General features: G+C 41.1%; 1 long non-coding RNA gene across 1 annotated transcript; it reads left to right on the top strand.

The window, feature by feature from the left end:
* The first annotated feature begins 394 nt into the window (after positions 1-394).
* LOC115336555 lies at positions 395-11,367 on the top strand. Its single transcript, XR_003921826.1, has 3 exons — positions 395-522; positions 1,731-1,939; positions 11,338-11,367. It is a non-coding gene; the product is annotated as an uncharacterized LOC115336555 (long non-coding RNA).
* The last annotated feature ends 1,856 nt before the right edge of the window (positions 11,368-13,223 follow it).

The following is a 13,223-nucleotide window of genomic DNA, read 5'->3' as shown; positions in this document are numbered from 1 at the left end:
TTAATCCTCAGTTTTTACTCCTACACTGGCCAAATTCCCTTTCATTTTTGTGTGGGTAAGGACAGAATAAACACCTCAAGTTTTGGCAGAATTATTTATTAAACACAGACTTAACTTCCATGCTTGTACTGCAGCGATGCTTATATTTCTGTTAAGTATACAGAGGGGAAGAAAGCAGTGGATGCTTTTGTTTTAATTCAGTCCCTGCAATTAAGTAAAATATAAACACAGGAGAGCTAAGTCATCTGGAAAGAGGTGAGGTAATGATAGGGCATGTGCTGTGGTGTCTGAAGCAGCAATGCAGCAGATTTTTGGTAAGAGCAAACAGATAGCTGCCAAAGAGATGGCTTCTGAGAACTGAGCCAATCAACTCTGGTGCAGGAAAGGAGGAAAATAATTGGAGGGATAGCCATGATGAAGACTATGGAGGTGGATAATGAAGTCTCATGCTGTGTCTGAAGTGAAGACTGCATACAGACACTTTGGATCCAGCCATCTTGTTTGAAGCAGAAGCAATGCTTGGTAAGTGGTATTGCCAGTACAGCTTTCTCATGGCAAAAAGCTTGCGCTCAAAACAGCTTTTATGTACAACTTGTACTTTCAGGTGAGAGTGTTTATACTTTTGTTCCTAAGAGCTTGCACGGTACTGGCATTCTCATTGATCTACTCTTACTATTACTGAACTCTGTCTTGTGTAGCCACCATAACCTGCTCCACAGGTGTGCTATTGTGTATTGACTCTCTTTCCATCAGTGAAATTCTATTGCTGTTGGGATGGAGTTTATCATTTGCCAGTAATGCCAATTCATTCCTGCCTTAACTTCCTTGCTTTCAAAAGGAAGCCAGCTTTGACACCATTACTATGTAGCATCTTCTTATGCTTTACCTGCATTGCAAATAATTGCCTTTTCTGGAGTATAATTTAGCCCGAGTTGATGAAAAATCCCTGTATACTTTTAGAATCACAAGGGACGAACCCTTGGGAAACTGATCATTGACCAAAATATACTTTGAATCACAAGAACTAGTCATTGATAGGACTAGTTTTTGGGTAAGTGTAGAGTTACACAAGACACTGACTACAAGCACTGAAAACGGCTCGAGGAGCTCTTGCTCTCTCTTGCTTGTTAGTGCTCTCATGCAACCCTGTGTTCTCCCTTCTTTGTGCCAGTACAACTGCTAGTGGGATTACACCACTGTGTTCTGGATTCAGCCCCTCTTCAGTAAAAAAGAGAAAGGGTTACCTTTTAAGCTGAATTATTTCAAAGAATCCATTTGTAATGTGGTTTCCCAAATAGCTCTATGAACAAAACTGAAGAGGTGGGAGGAATAGGAGCCCTTTTAGCTATCTCCATCAACAAAGTCACAGTTTAAGCATATCCTGACAAGTAGAAGATTCTACTGAGTAATCTATATGCCCTACTAAAGCTTTTGCAGTTTCAAATGCTGCATTGCCTTGAAGTACCAAATGGGCCATGACGCAAGATTGATTTCAGTGAAAATAAAAAATAATTTGCTGTTAAATGTTCATAGAGCATTATCACGTACTGCTTCTATGAAATCCAAGACAGAATATTTAAAGTGAGATTGATGTTAGAAGAATAGCAGGAGAGATGATGCAGCTGCAAGAAAATTAATATACTTGTATGTATATGGTTATATAGGGTTATTTTGTCTTAACATATGTCTTTCCTTCCTAATATGGCACTGGATACTGTCTTCCCATAGAGGAGAAAGGGATTAAGACTTCACATGAAATCTCAGGCATTTTCCAACAGAAAAATGAAGTCATGGAGCAAACAGTCAACGTAGTTCCCACACACAATAAAATACAAAGATGCAGCAGAGCTTCTGGGGCTTGAAGATATTATTCCTCTAGCAAGTCCCCTACTTTCACATAAAGGATGTTCTGTAGTGCAGAAAGGCATTACAACAAAAGGTAGGTAGGCATTCATTGTTGGGGGGAGGAAATGAAGGGCTGTGGTGTTCTCTATACATTAATATCTGCTAATGTGGCTGTGCATGCTGTTATGTGCTGTAGTAGTACCCACTGGCTGGTCCCAGATTTCTCGGGTACCTTGAACAGAATGTAGTGTGGGTGTTTCAGCAGATTTTGTGGTATCCCTGCATCACAGGGCTGTCTCCTCTCATTCCTAATCTTCCTCTAGTGCTCTAATCATCTTTGAATCTAAAGGGGTTGCATGACTGAGGCTTTTACCACATAGAAACATGCAAGAGAAAGGTAAATGCATAAACAGAAACATGATCTGATAGTACCAGTATAATAGGGCTGGAAACTGTCCCCTACCCCAAACTTTGCTTAAGATTTTTTTCAGTAGCAAAAAAGGTCAGAAAAGATGGTGAGAGGGGAAATTGCACAAGTGCAGGGCCAGATGCAAAGTTGGCACAGATCAAACTTTCAGCTGTAGACCCTGGGGTTGTGCTGATTTACCCCAGGTTCAGGCAGAGAGAAAGCTTTGAAATGTCAGTGCAGAGGTTGGTCAGGCACAGTGTATTGGGGGTGCTTCCTATCTGCAACACCCCATTTGTGTGTTGAATTAACAAGACAGACACATCAGGACAACTAAAATGTAATTTGTGACCTATCCCTTTAACTGGTACTTCAGTGTGATGGGCTCATTAAGGGTAAATCTGCTAACACTCATTTCATGTTGGCAGAAGACCAGTGCATGGTACATGCTGTCATCTCAACAGGAGATCCAGAGATATCCAGCTCTGACATGACCCATTATTGCTAAATAGCAAATTTGTGTAGTTACTTGTGTTTCATGAAAATGCTTGATGCACATTAAAAGAAACCTTTTGAACCCAAAGCTTATTAATTTTTTTTAGTTCATCAAATTTGCGGGCAGGCTGCTCTACAGCCCAGTTCTCAGCACTCTCCTGTCAACTGTCTAATGAATATGGATGTTATTTGTACTGCTCTTTGGGGCAAAGGCCCAAATCCTGATGCCTGTGTGTCCCCTTTGGCATTAACTAAATTTGCAGCAATTAGGGTCCAATCTTTTGAAGTGTTGAGATCCCTTAACTCTGCTGATTATAGCAGACTTGGCATCCTGACCAGAAAGGCCATTATGCCAGTGGAAATAAGCAAAATAGCTTGGCATAGAACCTGTACCATGTAGTCATCTTTCCAGCTTTCTGTGTACAGTTTCTGTTCCTAAATGAAAAATGGCTAATATGCTTCCTTTCACTCAACAGCGGATTCACAACAACGGTTAAGTTTTGCTTGGGACTGATTTACTTTCATGATAGGCATAGATTAATTTATTTTTTTTTTTCATTGAAGGCTTAGTACAGAGAATTGATCAACTTCTGCAGGTGAATATATGCTTGGGAATAGCCCAAGTGCTTGGTACCTGGAGTTACATATTCCTGTTTCCTGCTTAAGTGTATCCAGCCTCAGAAGTGCCCAGTGGTTTTACCACCAGGCAGTAATCAAATGGTAGCAAAGTTGAATGGAGTTAGAATGACCCAGTAATACAGTAGTGTCCCCATCGTTATGTCTGGTTATAAGTAGAACCCACTTTTCTTCTAAGACTACCAGCTGGTCTAGAAGAACTAGTCTTCAGTAATCTCAATCGCTAAACAAAAGCCTGAATGTGAATTGGGGCTGCACTCGGTCCTAGATAGTTAATTACTCTGTTATACTAGTTTCTTGAGGATGAAGTTGTAAAGGGGTAATGTGAATGAAATGTGTGCTGCCACTGCTTCTGGGCAGTTCTAAGTATGTCATGCTATGTTTGCATTAAATATTATGTTCCATGAGATACTTGTCCAGTACATTTTGCTGCTACTACTACTGAGAGGAAAGCAACAGACTTTCCTTGATAGTGTAAACTAATACTCCAGACTGAACTAGACTCTGAAACACAGATACACATTTTGTTGTGATAACTCATCTGCAGAGTACTTTCCTCCAGCACATGGGAGAGGTGGGTATTCAGTGTCAATGTGTTTATGATTTATCAAATTTCAGCAGTTAGAGCCCTTAAAATGAATAAAAGGGGTAGCTGAAAGACGTAGCATTAGACCAGAGCATTTACCACACATTTTGGTAGACTTCAAAGTGATCAGTAAGTGATACCAGACCTGGGACAGGCATTTGTGATGGACAGCAGTTAATGCTTTTGAAACTGAAAATACAACAGTTAACCATTTTCAGGGTTGGTATATATACATTGACAAGGCAGGCAAGACTGATTTTTCAACTGGACGAGTGTAAGGGAGTCATTAGGAGTCACAAGCAGTGGGTGAAATAGGTCAGGATCGAGAAACTATGTAGAGGATTCATCATCGAAACATCAGGTGGTTCTGACATGCTTAATCTGAACATACTAGCAGAGGTATCAGTTAAAGGAAATGTAACTGAAATTTGTTTACCTGACTGCTCTACCCTGTGCTAATAGTCTGTCTTTCCCAAATATTTTACTGACTTGCAAATTTAAATAAATAAATCCTTTCAGTCTTAGGTGATACTGGCTTTTACCTTTTCCTAAGAGGGAACAGAAACCAAAGCTTGCCATTCACTGCTGCTTAGATTTCAGTGGGCTTAGTGTTGTGGATATTGCTAATAATGAGTCGTCTTATTAAAACATCTTAAGAAGTTGGTCTGACGGATAAAGATATGGGTTTATATATATATATGTAACGAAAATATGTTGATATACAAGATCTACATACCAAAACCTATAAGCTAATAACTTACCAGGCATCTTGTCTTTTATAGTCTCTTTTTTCTATGTGGTATGTCACAATATAATGCAAAATATAAGCATTTGTGTTAGGTTTATTTTTAGATGGCAGTTCTGTGATAGACATATTAGTAGCATAGGCTGTGGGAAAGATGGTCATAAACACTTTTCTAGATAAGGCATTTCAGAGCCTTTGCAAGATGAGTTGCAAATCAGAGGTGCACTGGCTAACGGGTATGAACAGCAAGCCCTTAGCACTCCTGCATGCAACAGAGCTGTGTACAGCGTAGGGAGGACTTTTATGCCATGGCTGTAATCAGTAAGATTCCACAGAAGTCTTTATTACAGCTTAGGCACAAAAAAAAATGTGATAGCTCACCTTTGGTTATTCACCTTGCCCCTCTTCATGAGATCCATCTAGTGTTAAATGTGGAGTGGATTTACCCTTTCCTGCCCTGTTCAGTCACTTGACCAAAAGGTTCTAGTCAGAGAGAAAGTCCACTTGGGAAAATTAAAAATACTTAGTTTTAAAAAAACAGTCAGCTGAGGACTAGTAACATTTATGGTGAGAAGGGACAAAGAATTTAGGCAGTAGGAGAGCCTTTCTATTTGTAAGAGTAATGGAAAGTGAAGCACTGGAAAAATGACTGTGAATTCTTCAGAACTGGAAACATGAGTTGGTCCTGCTTTGGATTAGATCACTTTTTGTGGTCCCTTCCAGACCTATTTTCTACCATTATGACCATTTCATCCACCTACATGACACAGCCCAGGAGATTTCAGCAAGTCCAAAACTGCTGGGAGAATGAGAGAATTTGGCGTGCCTTGTTTGCAGGCTGAGTCACTGCATTTACACTTTTTTGGCCCTAAGGCCAAGCACACGGTCACATCGACCAACCATCCGTATAATTTGTTGCTGAATTTGTTGCTGGGTGTGCTGTCAGGGCTGCCTTTTGAGCAAGCCAGAACAAACTCCCAGGGCACACCACTCAAGGGTGCACTTGGCTGTTACACACATAAGGTCCAGGAGTCTGCCTAGACAAGCAGCTTCCATCTAATCCATCTGCTCTCATAGAGGTATTACATGGCTGATGGCCAGCAGGCCAGATGGCACTGAGTACTTTCCTAAAAGAGTCCCAAGCATCAGCTGCTACAATGATAGGAGTTCTAAGCACTCTGAGCACAGGCCAGGTTTAAGTAGCCTCTAAGAGAGTAGAGATGCAAAAGGTCAGGTCTGGGGAGTTCTCTGGGATGGGTCAGGTCTAATACATATCATGTCTATCATGTATTGGTACAAGGTCATTTTGCCTATATTCAACTTTTCTTTACGTTAAAGAGCCCTCTTCTATACAGGGAAGAGATTCCTCATAGTGACTTGGAGATGATTCAGTCAATACTTGATCTGTATTTTGTTAACCAAGACAGACTGACTTTTGCTGACCTCTTCAGATGTCCTCCAGCAAAAACTGGCAATTCTTTCAGTTGCTGTTTCTGCAGTAAACATTCAATCATGTCAAAGAGCTTTGGGTTTTTTACAAAAATGAGAAGAAAAAGAAAATCCCTCTTCCATCTTTGCAGTTCAGCTTGTTGTTCTATTTGACACCTGGTGTTGGACCTTATGGCAGTCTGTGCTTAGGCAAATTTCAAGTTCAATACACACATCCTTAACACACCATTTGGGCTAGACTAGATACAGACATAGTTAACACTCTTTTTTTCTATACGTGGTATCTAGTATGATTTCAAAAGCCTAGATCCATGTTTAAGGTTCTAAAGACTATTGCTAAAGTCTTTTATTTTGACATTAAAAGTGTGACTGAAGGGAAAGGATAATCATTCTATCTGAGACTGCAAATGTCATGAAATAAAGGGGTAGCTTAGTGGAAATGTAACTAAATGTATGCACATTAGAGGCTACTAGAATTTATAAACAAAGCTCCTTTTATTTAAAATAGTCCAAAGCAATGATAACACCAAAAACCCCCCAATCCTAAAGATTTTCACCTGGTCATTAACATGTAAATCACCATCTTAATTAGAATTCTAATTAATGAAATATTTTTCAGTCCTTATTCCTAAGTGTTTTCAGTATTATTGAAATCATCAATTAGATTTGTTTTGAGTCTTTTAGTTGCTGGAGAAAGACTGAGCTGGCTTTTAAATTTTTTAATGCTGTGAATGGCAAAAAGGGATGGAGAATTGAGAATAAGATCAAATGTTCCCTATGTTTAACCTATAAAAACCAACAGGAACTATCAATGACTTTGTGTGTGGTATTGAATACATGATCTAGGGGAGCACTGTTTTACAGCTTGACAGACAGAGTAATGACCAAATGAAAAAGAGCCTTTCTTCTGCTCCTTTTTCAAAGCGGACCTGTCAGGTCTCACGCTGTTCACAAGCAGCTGCAGTCTCCTGCAGAATCCCAAATCGGGGTCGGAGGGGAGTAGCTCCTGGGCACGCTTTGTGCCCTGGTAGGCTGTTAACTCTTGTCACCCAGGCTTCTCCTTGTGTGTCCTCTCTTCATTATGTCTCCTATTGTGGTCCAGAGAGCCTGGACAACATGAAACAGACATTGATTTTGCAGGATTCAGTCTTGTTACAGATGGGTGGAGATACAAAATCCAGTTTTCAAAGCATTATATCCCTCTAGCAGGTCCTGTTTCTATTGAGGTTAGGTCTGTGATACCACAGGAGGCAGGGTTACTGTGATGAGTTTGCTTTCTGTTGACTACTAATGAATACAATCAAGGGTCAAGTGTGCTGAGGAAGCAAAACGAACAATACACTAACTAAACAGAAATCGTGGTCATTCATTGAGAACCGAAGACCACAGATGCCAAACTCCACCATTCAAGCTAAAAAAAATTTCCACGTTGGTTTTGCCAGCATATTATCAGTCCTGGCCAGTCATCTATGTGAGATAATTGCTTACACTGAACTTGTAATAATTCCTGTCCTTCATCATCTTTTTCAGCCTGGCCACCATAGGCCTGCCAAACCCTTACCTTGAAGTGACAGCCTCTAATCATCCTTCTGAAGCCCCTCTCCTCATGCTCAGTTGTATCTCTTGCATGGTAGTAGTGAGGTTGCTGAACCTATGATTTCCAAATATATACTAGAGGCAAGTTCTGCAGAGGTAGTGTATTTTATTAGATCAATGATAAGGTTGGGGAAAAGCAGACAAGCTTTCTAAGCTCCCCATCCCTTCCTTGGAACATAAGAAGTGTATCTTCTTCAGCCAGGAAGCACTCACTCCCTTCTTTTCCTGACAAGTGCCCTTAACAAGCTACCTAAACTCCTCCTTTGTTGTAGACTTTTTTCCTTTATTATTTACTGAAGGTATCATTGTCTGCAACTGACAGCCTCTTTTCAACTAACATTCAGAAGACTTTCTGCCATCTGTTCCAGACCTTTCTGCTTTGGACCAAATTTGCATTTGAATTTTTGCATTCAGAATGAGCTCATATAAAGCAAGCACAAGTTATCATTTTCTTTCCTCTGAATTAAAGATTGCAAGTGATCAAATTTGCTTAGAAACAAGACAGTTTTCTTTTTCCAAGGGAAATGGTAGACCACTGGGCTTGTTCTACCTCTGCCCAAAATAGCATTATTGAAAAACTAAAAAAACATGTACTTTAAAAATCATAGAATCATAGAATCATTTAGGTTGGAAAAGACCTTCCAGATCATTGAGTCCAGCCATCAACTGTGCCCGCTAAACCATGTCCTGAAGTGCCACATCTACGTGCTTTTTGAATACCTCCAGGGATGGTGACTCAACCATTTCCCTGGGCAGCCTATTCCAATGCCTGACAACCCTCTCAGTAAAGAAATTTTTCCTAATATCCAACCTAAATCTCCACTGCCGCAACTTGAGGCCATTTCCTCTCATCCCATCTCCAGCCACCTGACAGAAGAGACCAGCACCCCCCTCACTACAACCTCCCTTCAGGTAGTTGTAGGGAGCGATAAGGTCTCCCCTCAGCCTCCTTTTCTCCAGGCTAAACAGCCCCAGCTCCCTCAGCTGCTCCTCATCAGACTTGTGCTCCAGGCCCCTCACCAGCTTGGTTGCCCTTCTCTGGACATGCTCCAGCACCTCAATGTCTTTCCTGTAGTGAGGGGCCCAAAACTGAACACAGTACTCCAGGTGCGGCCTCACCAGTGCCGAGTACAGGGGGATATCACCTCCCTGCTCCTGCTGGCCACACCATTTCTGATACAGGCCAGGATGCCGTTGGCCTTCTTGGCCACCTGGGCACACTGCTGGCTCATATTCAGCCAGCTGTCGACCAGCACCCCCAGGTCTTTTTCCGCCAGGCAGCTTTCCAGCCACTCTTCCACAAGCCTGTAGCGCTGCATGGGGTTGTTGTGACCCAAGTGCAGGACCCGGCACTCGGCCTTGTTTCACTTCATACAATTGGCCTCAGCCCATCGATCCAGCCTGCCCAGATCCCTCTGTAGAGCCTCCCTACCCTCAAGCAGATCAACCCTGCCTCCCAACTTGGTGTCATCTGCAAACTTGCTGAGGCTGCACTCGATCCCCTCATCCAAATCATTGATAAAGATATTAAACAGAACGGGGACTAACACCGAGCCCTGGGGAACACCACTTGTGACCTGCCGCCAGCTAGATTTCACCCCATTCACCACAACCCTCTGGGCTCGTCCATCTGGCCAGTTTTTCACCCAGCGAAGAGTACACTTGTCCAAACCATGAGAAATCCATCCACATTTAAAAGTTTTTCTATGGCTTTTTTGAAAATCTTTGTTTTTCCCTTCTTCTTCCAAAAATGTTAGCACAGAGCAATCAAATATCTGTCTATTTATACTTTTTATCTCAGCATTTTCATCACAATCGAGCTGACCCATAAGAGGGGCTTGAATGAACAGTCAGTCCTTTTTCTTCAGAATTTTAAAAGTAATTTTTCTAGGTAGGTGTCTGTTTAAAATTGACTTTTCTTTAATGAGTTATGCTAAATTTACCTCTGAAGAGTGAATTTTTTCATTTGTTCACAGGAATGCAGTTTAGTTAGCAGGGACAAGTGTTTTTCTCATTATCAATTCTGTACTGAAGTGCAAACACCTTGGAAACTCACAAATGAAAAATCTTCAAGTCACACAGCAGAAGACTGGGAGCTACCTTCTTATAATATTTGTTCACTTCAGTCTTGATTGAGTGAGAGAAGTTTGTGATCAAAGCAATAGGATTATTACTATAATTCGGAGACTCAGAAATGCTACAGATACTGTTATCTGCTTATCAGTCTTATTGAGGCTTTAGTGTTGCTCAAAATAGAATAAGACCAGTTGATCATTTTACATGTATGACATTGGTCTGTGGAAACAGTGGAGGTGATCACTACTAGGAAATGGCATCTGGCAGCATGTTATTCTTAAGTCTGACTTATGCTGAAAACTTGGTGGGACTCTACAGTCATATTATTCCTTCCCTTCTAGGCTCCATGAGTTGGCTGGTGATATTTCTCAAGAAGCTCAAGCTGTTATTTCCATTCTGCTTGTTGCAGCCTCAAAAACATTTAGAGTGCAAGCTCAAGTTGTAGAAAGGAGAAGATGGGGAGCTAGGCACAGATGGCATTGATAATAAAGCAAAGCAGCTGTCAATATTATCTCGGAATGAGTTATTAATGATTAGCACTCTAGCTTGATATGTTGACAAGACCAATCTTGCAGTTTAGAGTGCGCTAACTTGCATGCCAAGAGCAATATGACTAAAAGCAGAGAAGAGGGACTAGCCTTTAAGAGTTTCTGATTGCTGAATCTCACTGCTTTTTTCAGTAGGAGCTGCAGTCATTTGCTGCAATGCCTCATATGAGCTCATAAGTATTTGAAAAAATGGTAAGAAGAGAAAGCAGACGGTAGAACAATGTCATTCAGTTGGAACAAGTAACTCCTGAAGCATTTTGAACCTTGCCCTTCACTCATGCTGAGATCAGCATGCATCTGTATGTCATTTATACAGGTCGGAGAAGAATCTTCTGTCACATGATGGGCTCTGTCAATAGCTTTTCATTCACTTGAAGTACCAAGTGCGGGCTCTTTCCAGAAGCAGGATATTGAACTAGGTAGACCACTGGTGAGACACAGCTTAACTCCCCTGCATGACCTCACTTACTGATTGAATGAGCATGGCTTTTTATTTACCTCTTTCTCACTCAACAGTGCTATCCATCTCCTACTCTGGAAATGTGTTTACTGCAAAATATTTACTGTGACTGTGCTTATTAGCTTGAATTCTAGCCTCCCTGAGTGGTACAATATGCACAGGATATATTATGATATTGTACTGTTACACGGCTGCAGTTTGAATGTCTCAAACGAGTACTCTGAAAACGAATGTCTCTATTGCAAGCCTGTGATGAGCACCTGCCAGACTGTAGTTTGTGTTAAAATAAGAAAGTGGCAGTGAGGTGACTGTATCATATGTCCATCTGAAAAACTGTGAAATAAATGAAAGTGAAAAAGGAAAACGCATCATCTTTCAAAAAGAAGGAAAAAAAAAAATCTTTTTTTTATTTTTAACCAAAGAGCTTTAGTTGATGTGCTTCATGTATGTCTGTCTTCTCCACTAAGTGCATTTTTGCATTTCTTTCTCTTAAAGGTATCAAAGGCAAATCCAGCTGTCTTGGGGTAAGATTTTTTGCTTATATTTTTTTCTTTAAGATTATTTAAGTGTATATGCAAGACTTTACAATGTGAAGTTTGCTTCTGAAAGGGAAGTTTAGAAAATAAAGTATTAAATCAAAATTTCTGACAATGCTAAATCAAGTACTGTGGAAAAATCCAAATATACTATATCAATTGATTTGCCTTTAAACAACCAACCTAGTAAAACTTAGAGGAAGCAGAAGTTTTATCTAACAAATTCTGTCTGTCTTCCCTGAAACATTCCACATTTCTGTCCAGAAATTTTCACATCACAGTGTTCTAGTGTTTTGCCGAGGATGTCTGAGTCTTCCTGGTTAAGATTTCCCTTTCTGATTATTGAGATTTTAGTTGCAGTTGTCCATCCTTTGACATTTCTCCAACTCTCAGAAATGGTTGCCAGTTGGAATTTACAGTTTAGAATGCACTTCAAACTGATTCTGGTAAGACTGTTGTCAGGTCCTGGAGAGCATTTGACTTCTAGGAGTTCAGCTGGCGAAGGTATAGAGTTCAGCTGGCTGAGTCCAAGGTCAGCTCCTTTGCTGATAAGAGCTGTTGTGAATAGACCTAGAACTGAGGCCTGCCCCTCATGTCCCTTGGGAGCTGCTTTTAGCTGAGACTTTAGTGCTGCTCCTGCCTGTGCCACACCGCAGCTGTGTAGCAGCTAGGTCTGTGCCTAGTCTTCCACCTCTGTGAGTCTGACCTGGACCCGCTGGTTTGGCTTCCAGGCTTGGCCTCGGACCTGCCTCACTGCTGCAGGCTTGCTGGGTGGTCACTGTGCTGTGTCTGACCCTGATCAGTCTCTCGATCACTGTCTCTTCTGACCTGAAATCGCTGCTCTGCATCCTGCCTCCTTGCTGGTTAGGACACTGCTCCCACATACTTTATTATCACACTTGGCTGCTGGCTCACCTTTCCTTGTGGAGCAGCAGGCCCTTGCTGCGCCCTGAAAACTGTTGGGTACTGAAAGTGGTCCAGGTCTGTCAATTTAGGAATGTTTTGTTTGAGCCAATGATGCCTTTATTGGAGATGGCAAACGTGATATCCTGTTACTCTAATATCAGGATGGAACTAGCTCGGTTTTCCACATCAGTATGTACAGTATTACCTGCATCTGAAAATGGACCCAGGTAGAGGGCTTAAAACCATGATTTAAAACCATGGCATACGTGTACCAGTAGACACGGATTTTTGTTCCCAGTCTTGTCTTTTAAGGGTGTTTTGTAGATTTCTGTTGTAGATCTGAGCTGAAAGGTCAGAGATTGACAGGTCAGATGAGATGACTGGTTTGTGAAGAGTATTAATCTCCTTTTAAATGGGTATTTCTGATTTACTGATTGTTCTGAGAAAGTTTACTCTGCTGTATAAGCAGTTGTTTGATTTCATCCACAGAGCATGTATGATGGCATTGTAATGCACTGAAGGAAGTGGGTTTCATTCTGGGAGAGCTTTGAGATGGGGGCGAGGTAAACATCCTTTTTTGTAGATGTGAGAAATGCATTGGAAGATGTTGCATTTGTCGCTTAAGCACAGTCTGACTATTTGGTCTGTGTGAGTGTACAGAAATTTGTTTCTGAGCATTTTGAAAGGGAGGGGCTTTATTTGAAGAGGAGAAAAGGGAATTTGAAAAAGGGATTCAAGTTATGATCTCCTTCCGGGATAGTTTATAGTTTGAGGGTTGACTTTCTATATATGTTCCAGGACAGGATAGTATGTGGCTTATAATACGATCATATGTGCCTAACAAGAAGTTTCTTCAAAAAAGTAATCTATTTGATAGAGGCATGGTCTTGGTGGGTAGAGGTTATCTTTAGGTTGGTCGTGTACATTGTGCAGTTCTCC

The sequence above is a fragment of the Aquila chrysaetos genome, chromosome 2, assembly GCF_900496995.4.
Source record: "Aquila chrysaetos chrysaetos chromosome 2, bAquChr1.4, whole genome shotgun sequence".
Lineage (NCBI taxonomy): Eukaryota > Metazoa > Chordata > Aves > Accipitriformes > Accipitridae > Aquila > Aquila chrysaetos.
This window is presented reverse-complemented; position numbering and strand designations above follow the sequence as displayed.